The sequence below is a fragment of the Pongo pygmaeus genome, chromosome 5 (assembly GCF_028885625.2).
Source record: "Pongo pygmaeus isolate AG05252 chromosome 5, NHGRI_mPonPyg2-v2.0_pri, whole genome shotgun sequence".
Lineage (NCBI taxonomy): Eukaryota > Metazoa > Chordata > Mammalia > Primates > Hominidae > Pongo > Pongo pygmaeus.
In genome coordinates, this window is record NC_072378.2 from 151,832,646 (window position 1) to 151,843,416 (window position 10,771).

Consider the following 10,771-nt stretch of genomic DNA (forward strand, 5'->3'; position numbering starts at 1 on the left):
ATATTTGATTCCTAGTTCTGTTTGGGGCAAATTTTCATTTATCTAAATAAAATGCAATCTAATTAAATGCCATGGATTTCTTTCTGTAATTTCACTGTGACTCAGTTTCGATTGCTTTTCTCTTGTCTGTTGTGATATTCATCATACATTTAAGCTCCGCTTTTAACTACTTAGCACCCTTTGTTCATAGAGCATCATGAGAGTTTGGAATGAATGTATCTAGGATAGGCGTGAGTCCACAAAGATCTCCATTCATGATCATAACCTTTTTGGGTTCTGGGCTCCTTTAATTAGAATCTCATTAAGCTTCTAGCTGACCTCTGACTCCCCAGTGTAAAGTTTTATGTACAGTTTTTGGATAGTCACACAAACCTTCTCTGAAATGCCAACCAATAACCAGAACCAGAGTTAGAACCTCTTTCTCCAACCCTGTAAGAAAGGAAATGGACACAGTCCAAGGATTCCCAGATAGTAGCAGAGCTTGGAACCTGAACACAAAATCAGTGTCACATAAATTCAAATCTACATGACTATTTCTTTTAAACATTTATTTTTATTTTGATTTCATATTTTGTAGAGATGGGGTCTGGCTCTGTCACACAGGCCAGAATGCAATGATGCCATCAGAGCTCAGTGTAACCTTGAACCTCTGGACTCAAGGGATCCTCCCATCTCCTGAGTAGCTGGGACTACAGGCATGTGCCCCCATGAGATGGGGTCTTGCCATGTTGCCCAGGCTGGTCTCAAACTCTTGGCCTAAAACAATTCTGTCTTGGTCCCCCAAGGTGTATTGTATTTTGTTTGTTGTTTTGAAATCCTAGTCAAGAATAGAGAATTATATACATACATGTTTAATAGAGATGGGGTTTTGGTATGTTGCTCGGGCTGGTCTCAAACTCCTGGACTCAAGCAATCCACCCACCTCAGCCTCGCAGAGGGCTCGGATAACAGGCATGTGCCACCACACCTGGCCCTATTCTTTTTTAAATAAAAGTCATACAAATTTTATTAATGTGTACCTGGGAGCCTTCAGAATGAAGACCCAAAAATGCAGGGGAAATTGTCCATTTTAATGTAGGTTCAACAAAGTATGGACGTGGAGAAATATGATTGGACAAAAGGGATATGATCTAATGCTAACAGACTGAGTGGGGAAACACAGCAAGGCCTGTCTGTCTAGATTCTTGGTCTCTCTGAGCACGCATTCCTTCCTTCCGGACATGGGGCAGGATGCTCTCTGGAATCAGAGACTTGTGACTTCAGTTAAACAACATGACCATTTTTTTCTTTTTCTTTTTCTCTCTTTTTTTTTTTTTTTTTTGAGACAGAGTCTCACTCCATCACCCAGGCTGGAGTTGCAGTAGTGCAATTGAGGCTCACTGCAACCTCTGCCTCCCAGGTTCAAGCAATTCTCATGCCTCAGCCTCCTGAGTAGCTGCGACTATAGGCGCCCACCACTATGCCCAGCTAATTTTTGCATTTTTAGTAGAGACGGAGTTTTTCCATGTTAGCCAAGCTAGTCTTCAACTCCCGGCATCAACTGATCGCCTGCCACAGCCTCCCAAAGTGCTGGGATTAGAGGCATGAGCCACTGCACCCGGCCATGACTATTCATTTCTTTTTTTTTTTTTTTTCTCGAGACGGAGTCTCACTCTGTCACCCAGGCTGGAGTGCAGTGGCGCGATCTCGGCTCACAGCAACCTCCGCCTACCGGGTTCACACCATTCTCCTGCCTCAGCCTCCCGAGTAGCTGGGACTACAGGTGTCTGCCACCACGCCCGGCTAATTTTTTGTATTTTTAGTAGAAATGGGTTTTCACCGTGTTAGCCAGGATGGTCTCGATCTCCTGACCTTGTGATCCACCCACCTTGGCCTCCCAAAGTGCTGGGATTACAGGCGTGAGCCACCCCGCCCGGCCGACTATGCATTTCTAATGAGATTCTGGAAATGGATCTGCTGGTCACAGACGACCTGGTATAACTTTGATACAAATGCGAGCTTCTCCTAACAGATTGCTTATTGTCTCCAACCTATATAATTGGAATTAGGAAAATAAGCTGAGCCCTTCTTTTAATATGAGAAAGCTGAGACTTTGAAGTGATAACACAGGTTTGGCTAAGCTAACCAGGATTTGAAGATAGCACGGTGGTGAAAATAATCATGATTTATTTATTTGAGAAAGGGTCTCACTCTATCACCCAGGCTGGAGTGCAATGATGCAATCATGGCTCACTGCAGCCTCAACCTCCCTGGCTCAAGCAATCCTCCCACCTCAGCCTCTACAACACCCACAGGTGTGCCCCACCATGCCCAGATAATTTTTTATATTTTGTAAAGACGGGGTCTCCCTATGTTGCTTAGGCTAGTGGTCTCCAACTCCTGGACTCTAGCCATCCTCCTGCCTTAGCCTCCCAAAGTGTTGGGATTACAGGTGTGAGACATCTTTACTGTAGTATTCTACAGTTATGAGTGAGGTCTTCTTGCAACTGTGCATATTCTTCTATCACTTGTTGACATTAAAAGTTTTAACAGGAGAAGGGTAGTTTAATATGTAACCTTCAAGAGAGGCTTCACTGAGTATAACACCTATGTTTAGAGACCAGAGGTAGAATAACAATACCTAAATGATAAAATGAGGACCTAAGTCTAATGTGTCCACAAAAGAATATTGAGTACTAAAGCCCAGTGCTAATTCTTAACCCTGTGTTTTTTTTCTATTTGTTTTAATAATCCCAAATAACTAGGTATAACTAATGAACAAAGAGGCAATACTCTAAATAAGGCTAATTTTAAAACCACATTGTGCTTGATTCTACTTAACCCTGTGACCCTCGGGGGCTTGCCTAATTCCTGGAAAAGTAGATGGAATTGCACTAGAATCTGAAATCTAAACATAACTAGGGTCCTTCTTAAAGACTATAGAAATGATACTGCAGAGATGGCCAGGGGGCCATTTCAAGATGTGAGATTTATCCTACAAAGTCATTGAAATAGTTTGGCAGGGAAAAGACGCAATTCTCTTACCGTAGTAATCCTCAGTGTTGGGCTAGTGAAAGGTCCCACTCTCCACCCTGGTTTGTGCTGCCACGTGTCCGGTTACCACAACGGCTAGGGTGTTATGGTATGTAATGAGTTATGGCCACAGATGTTTGACATCCTGCATGGCCAGAACAGCCCTGCATAAGACAGATGTTTCTACCTAAAACGTCAGTGGCATCTATCTTGCAGAGAATTGAGGCCTGCAGGTTGAGAGGAGGTTAGCTTACACGCTGTTAGAATAATCCAGGCAAGCTGGGTGTGGTGGGATGCAGCTGTAGTTCCAGGTAGGAGGCTGAGGTGGGAGGATCACTTGAGCCTAGGAGTTCGAGATCAGCCTAACCAACATAAGGAGACTCCTGTCTCTTAAAAAAAATAAAAAATACAATTAATAAAAGTTTTAAAAAAGAGAATAATCCAGACAAGAACTGATAATGGCCTATATTAAAATAGGTGCAGTTTGGCTGGAGATCCGTGGGTGAGATCAAGAGCTGTTAAGAGGCAGATCGACAGGGCACGGTACCTGATTATCTTCTGTGGGAACTGTGGGGTGAAGAATGACGTTTCCAGATTGCCATACTGGATACGGAGGCACATACTGACATGAGCGTGGGGGCAATTTGAGAAACCTAAGAGAGCTCAGTATGTGGGTCTCACAAACAATTCGGGACAGAGAGACAACAACTCTTTTGCCTTCTCTGTGTCCTTAGAAACACATAGAAGACAATCTACAAGATGCTTGCATCATTTCTTAATATCTCATGTGCAAACTTCAGCTTGGTGACTGAGAAAGAGTTCACTTGCCCTGTCTCAGCCATTCCTCATTTCAGAATGTGTAACTAAAGACTGTACTTCACAAGATTTTCCCATTGTGAAAGTGCTTTATAAACGAGGAAGCAAAATGTACCGTAAAGCATTAATATCGGTAACTGCAAGAGAAAGACAGATTTTGATAAAACTTTGCTCCAGAAGCAACTTAGTGACTCTGTTGACTGCTACTGTCTCCTGAATATTTTAATAGATTCAGAATAATGGGACTGATCTTCCTTAAAATTGCGCAAGATGGCTGGGTGCGGTGGCTCACGCCTGTAATCCCAGCACTCTGGGAGGCCGAGGCGGGCAGATCACCTGAGATCAGGAGTTTGAGACCAGCTTGACCAACATGGAGAAACCCTATCTCTACTAAAAATACAAAATTAGCCGGGTGTGATGGCGCATGCCTGTAATCCCAGCTCCTCGGGAGGCTGAGGCAGGAGAATCGCTTGAACCCGGGAGGCGGAGGTTGCAGTGAGCCGAGATCGCAGTGAGCCGAGACCACACCTTTGCACTTCAGCCTGGGCAACAAGAGCAAAACTCTGTCTCAAAAAAAAAAAAAAAAAATTGCTCAAGTCTACATTGTATTCAGACATGCTCTTATTTAGAAGCTAAAGTCTACTTTGTGTGTGATGCACATTCCTTTCCTCTCCCTGTTGCCTTTTGGGCATTTGTTGCCTGCTAGCACATCTCCAGAGGGAGGGAGGGACAAGTGGGGAGGAGGGACTGGAGTTGGGAGGGGGTCAAACCTGTAGTCTCTTCCCGGTCACTCCTGTCTCCCCAGGTTGTGTGTGTTTCAGTATCTTGGCTCTCTCTGGCTGGCTGCCTTCAGACCTTTGCTTGTGGGTATCTCTTATCTAACTGGAAAGAGAAAAAAAGTCTTTAGTCCATTTTCATTTGTTAAAAAAAAAAAAAGAAAAAAAAAGAAACGGCAAAATGCTAGGAATAGTTTCTTACACAGTGTGATGGTAGCAGAAAGGGCCCTGGAATTGGAAAACTTGAACTCTGTAATTACCACTAAGAAGCTGTGTGAAAGTCAGGCACCGTGGCTCAGGCCTGTAATCCCAGCACTTTGGGAGGCCAAGGCGGGAGGATCACTTGAGCCCAGGAGTTCAAGACCAGCCTGGGCAACATAGTGAGACCCTGTCTCACAAAAAATGAAAAAAACCAGCCGGGTGTGGTGGGGTGTACCTGTAGTCCCAGCCACTCTGGAGGCTGAGGCAGGAGGATCACTTGAGCCTGGCAGGGGTCAAGGCTGCTGTGAACCCATGTTCACACCACTGCACAGAGTGAGACCCTGTCTGAAAAAAATAAAGTTGTGTAATCTTGGCAAATTACCTAATATCATTTCATCTTTTCATCAGGATCCTTGCCTTCCTTATAATAAGGAAGAGAGTACAGGTGGCCTCTTTAAAAATAATTTAGGGTATTTGTTACTTTCCACCACATTTTATTCTGTGCTGACAGATTACGAAGGCATTGAGAATGAAGACAGGGAGGTTTAGAATAAATCCCAGAGCTTCCCACACACGCACTTCTTCTAAGGGTCCACGCACAGATCTGCACCTTGCCCACATCTCATTAAGGAGCACCTTGCCACAAAAGAAGAATCATGCCACAGTCGGCACAAATCCCCTCACAGCCCTTCATGAGCTCCTCTGGTTAATAGAATTCTGAGAAGCAAGTAGAGCCAAGACAGGGCAGTTGCATCATAGCAGAAGCGATCTAGTCACACTGTGCTGTTCAAAGTATGGCTTCCGGCATCAGCACCACCCAGGAATCTGTTCGAAATTATTGGCCCTACGCTACACCCACTGAATGAGACATTGTAGGGGCAGGGCTGGCTATCTGTTTCATCAAGCTCTCCAGGAGATTCTGTTGCATTGAAGTTTGAGGACCACTGTGGTAATATAAAGCTACAAAAAGGCTATAATAAGTGAATTTCCTTAACGACAGAATAAAGAGGTTAACAGGTAAAAATGTTTTTCCTTCCCCTTTTCCTCTGCCACCATTGCTTCTAGCTCACAGAAATGCTTGCGTATTTGGGAAAATATTTTTCCTTTTTAGTATAATTTGGACAAAACTAGATCTAAAGCCAAACACAAGAAAGTAGGCCAGATGAACAAGAAAAGCCATGCCTTACACTTTTTGCCCAGAGCTTTCTCTTTTTTGCAAAATGAAAGCCTTGTCAATTGCACAAGACTTGCCTTTTTTTTCCTTTTTATTTCTCTCTTTCTTTTTTTTTCTTTTTTTTTTTGAAACAGGGTCTCACTCTCTTGCCCAGACTGGAGTGCAGTGGTTCGATCATGGCTCACTGCAGCCTTGAGACCTCCCAGGCTCAAGCAATCCTCACACCTCAGCCTCCTGAATAGCTGGGACCACAGGTAAGCACTGCCACACACAGCTAATTGTGTTTATTTTTTGTAGGGACAGGATCTCACTATGTTGCCCAGGCTAGTCTCAAACTCCTGCGCTCAAGTGATCCGCCCGCCTGGGCCTCCCAAAGTGCTAGAATTACAGACATGAGCCACCGCGCCTGGCCATGGGACCTGTTCATTTCCTAGTACTGCTCAAACCTTATATTGGGTGTTATATAACATTGGGAAGCAATAGAGCATTGCTTTTCAAGTGAGTCACATGGGGAATTGAATCCTGGCTGTTTCTGTTTGTCTGGGTAACCTCAGAAAAGTTATTTAGCCTCTCTGGGCCTCAGTTTTCTCATCTAAAAAACCAGGAGACATGTTTGACAGGATTATTAGGAGTCAATGAAGCCGGGTGCGTGTGTGGTGGTTCATGCCTGTAATCACAGCAATTTGGGAGGTTGAGGCAGGCAAATCACTTGAGGCCAGAAGTTTGAGACCAGCCTGGCCAACATGGCGAAACCCTTCCTCTACTAAAAATACAAAAATTAGCCGGGCATCGCAGTACACACCTGTAATTCTAGCTACCCCAGAGGCTGAGGCATGAGAATTGCTTGAACCCAGAAGGTAGAGGTTGCAGTGAGCCGAGGTTGCAGTGAGCCGAGGTTGCAGTGATCCGAGATTGCACCACTGCACTCTAGTGCGGGCAACAGAGCAAGATTCTGCCTCAAAAAAAAAAAAAAAAAAAAAAAAAAAAAGGAGTAAATGAGAGCACATAGCAGGCATAGCAGGCAGACACCCAATACGGTCTCTGCCTTCCCTCCCATTCAGCCTTTCAGTTGACAGTGCATTCTTCACAAGGATCCATCTTCCCAACAGCCAGGGAATTTCAGCAGGGTGGGTATTGCACATTTTCCAGAGAATAGCATAAGCTTGATTCATACACTGAATAACTTTTTTATGTTCAGAAATATTTTGATCTGCCTGAGAACAAAACCAAATAATATAATTTCATCCTGGTCCTATTTTTTTCACACCAAAAATTGTCACAGCAGTGACAGAACAAGACTGCATCTCACAAAAAAAAAAAAAAAATTGTCACAGCTTAGTTTTTATCTTATTTAGAGATCTGCTAATAGTTCAGTCAATATTCTTACCATTATGTTAAAGGAGCTAGTTCTAGAAAAGGCAGATTAGGCCAGGCACGGTGGCTCCTGCCTGTAATCTCAGCACTTTGGGAGGCCGAGGTGGGCGGATCACCTGAGGTTGGAAGTTTGAGACCAGCCTAACCAACATGGAGAAACCCCGTCTCTACTAAAAACAAAAAAGAAAAAATTAGCCTGGCGTGGTGGTGCATGCCTGCAATCCCAGCTACTAGGGAGGCTGAGGCAGGAGAATCGCTTGAACCCAGGAGGCAGAGGTTGTGATGAGCTGAGATCATGCCATTACACTCCTGCCTGGGCAACAAGAGCGAAACTGTGCCTCAAAAAAAAAAAAAAAAAAAAAAAGAAGAAAAAGAAAAAAGAAAAGGCAGATTAATTAATCTGTATCTTAAGATAATCAACTTTTTATTTGTTTAAAGACTTCTAACCTTAAATCTCGCTTTCCTGTAAATGATGTAGAGCGATCCATTGCTCTAGATCAAAATGGAGGAATAAAACGAAGGACAAATCAATTTAAATATTTGGAGGGTTCTGAAATTTGTCATGAAGATGCAAATGTCAACTTGAGAACAAGTTGCATTCTATTACAATAAACTACACTCTACCTACAAATAATTTTTTTTTTTTAGACAGGGTCTCACTCTGTCACCCAGGCTGGAGCACAGTGGCACAGTCTCAGCTCACTACAACCTCTGCCTCCTGGGTTCAAGCGATTCTCATGAATCAGCCTCCTGAGTAGCTGGGACTACAGGTGCATGCCAACACGTCTGGCTAATTTTTGTATTTTCAGTGCAGATGGAATTTCACCTTGTTGGCCTGGCTGGTCTTGAACTCCTGACTTCAAGTGATCCGCCTGCCTTGGCCTCCCAAAGTGTTGGGATTACAGGCATGAGCCACCATGCCCAGCCTAAATAATTTTGTCTTAGAATTCACTCCTAGTGAACAGTGAAAAGAGGGCTTCCCCTTCCCCATCATAATCCCCAGCCAAATTGCAGGAGGAGGTACCCCATATATACCACCCTCCCCAACCATTTTTCCTTCTTAAGAGCATATATATATATATATATATATATATATATATTTTTTTTTTTTTTTTTTTTTTTTTTGAGATGGAGTCTTGCTCTGTTACCCAAGCTGGAGTGCAGTGGTGTGATCTCGGCTCACTGCAACCTCCACCTCCCAGGTTCAAGCAATTCTCCTGCCGCAGTCTCCTGAGTAGCTGGGATTACAGGCGCGCACCACCACACTCAGCTAATTTTTGTATTTTTAGTAGAGACGGGGTTTCACCATGTTGGCCAGGCTGGTCTTCAACTCCTGACCTCGTGATTTACCTACCTTGGCCTCCCAAAGTGCTGGGATTACAGGCATGGGCCACCACACCCGGCCAGTTGCCTATATCTTCTTAAACATAGCAATGTTGTCTTTTGCCTGAAATGTGTGACTGAGACCTGAAATTTTGAACGAAGTGTTCATTTGGATGCTTCAAGTTTTCCTTTTCTTGCAAGTTGAAATTTCAAAAGCATCAATGGCTAGCACCTGTAACAAGGAGAAAGTTGAGGTCCACTCTACCCTCCATTCTTAAATCATTATCCAAAGCTACCTTTTTATGGCAATGCTTTCTTCCCACTAAAGCCACATTTCCTACGGTAAAAACCCTGTGGTACTTTATACAATCTATTTTTTAGCAACTTCTGTTGAATGAGTGAGCCACTTTTGATTGTTTTCTTTATAAGAGGAAAAGTAATAGCACCAGTGGGGTTAATGAGAGGTAGAACCAGAAGAATGACAGCTCAATTTGATTTTGCTTATATCATCAAATGACATTTCCAAAGCTTGTTTAAATTAGTACCATCCAAAACTCAGAATAGGTTGCTAAATTTATCCCCCCTTGGGACTGGAATAGGCACTGGGCATTCCAGGGTGGAGTGGGTGGGCTTCAGTATCTACAGCCAACTCTTCTCTTAGGGAGGAACCTGGAGTTCTGCAGGTCTGCCTTGGTGGAGGAGGTGGCCACAAGCTGTTTCTAGAAGACCCAGCATTCCACAGACGAACACAATGCCTGCCCTCCCCCTCCATCAACTTGGGGAGCTGAACTGGGGCTGGCGGGTATCTTATCCTCATCCACCACTGTCCCTTGTGATCCCCGTGACTTTCTGGTCTCCAAGACCCTGCCCTTTGGCTGCACCTCGTGTCCTTTCAAGGCTGCATGGGGGCATCGTGGAGGGCTGCAGAGGCACACCCTCATTTACCCTCTCACAGATATTCAGAAAAGTCAACTTGGCACAAGGCTGTCATTTGAGAGATGTGAATACAGTTTATTAAAAAAGACATAATGAGTAGAAACCACTATATATATATATTTTTTCTTTTTTTTTTTTTTTTTTTTTTTTAGATGGAGCCTCGCTCTGTCACCCAGGCTGGAGTGCAGTGGTGCGATCTCGGCTCACTGCAACTTCTGCCTCCCGGGTTCGAGCGATTCTCTTGCCTCAGCCTACAGAGTAGCAGGACTACAGGCGCACACCACCATGCCCGACTAAGTTTTTGTATCTTTAGTGGACATGGGGGTTTCGCCATGTTACCCAGGATGGTCTCGATCTCCTGATCTTGTGATCTGTCCGCCTCAGCCTCCCAAAGTGCTGGGATTACAGAAGTGAACCACCGCGCCTGGCCACCACTTCATATTTGATAATCGAAGTTTATATTGCTATTCCAATTTGTGTCATCTTTAGGTAAACATCTCCTGGCCTCCCTTTCTTTCCCTGTAAAAGAAAATTGGGGTGGCTGGGTGTGGGGCCTCGCACCTGTAACCCCAGCACTTTGGGAAGCTGAGGCGGGTAGATCACCTGAGGTTAGGAGTTCAAGAGCAGCCTGGCCAACATGGTGAAACCCTGTCTCTACTAAAAATACAAAAATTAGTTGGGCGTGGTGGCGCACGCCGGTAATCTCAGCTACTCAGGAGGCCACGCCCACGCCGGTAATCTCAGCTACTCAGGAGGCTGAAACACAGGAATCGCTTGAATCTGGGAGGCAGATGTTGCAATGAGCCGAGATTGTGCCACTGCACTCCAGCCTGGATGACAGAGCAAGACTGTCTCAAAAATAAAATAAAAAGTTGGGGCAAGATGATCACAGCATCTTCACAGAGTTCTCATTTGATTCTCACAACCTTATGACCCAAAGCAGTTATCAACATCTTCATTTTACAAGTGTGGAAAATGCCACTCAGGTTAGAGCAGTTGCCCAAAGTTCTGCAGACGAGAAGACACAGCAAGAAAACGACTCCTTGCCGGGCGTGGTGGCTCACGCCTGTAATCCCAGCACTTTGGGAGGCTGAGGCAGGTGGATACCTGAGGTCAGAAGTTCGAGACCAGCCTGACCAACATGGTGAAACCCTGTCTC

General features: G+C 44.5%; 1 pseudogene; it reads left to right on the top strand.

The window, feature by feature from the left end:
• The first annotated feature begins 1,655 nt into the window (after window positions 1–1,655).
• LOC134739796 (histone demethylase UTY-like) lies at window positions 1,656–8,688 on the top strand (annotated as a pseudogene).
• The last annotated feature ends 2,083 nt before the right edge of the window (window positions 8,689–10,771 follow it).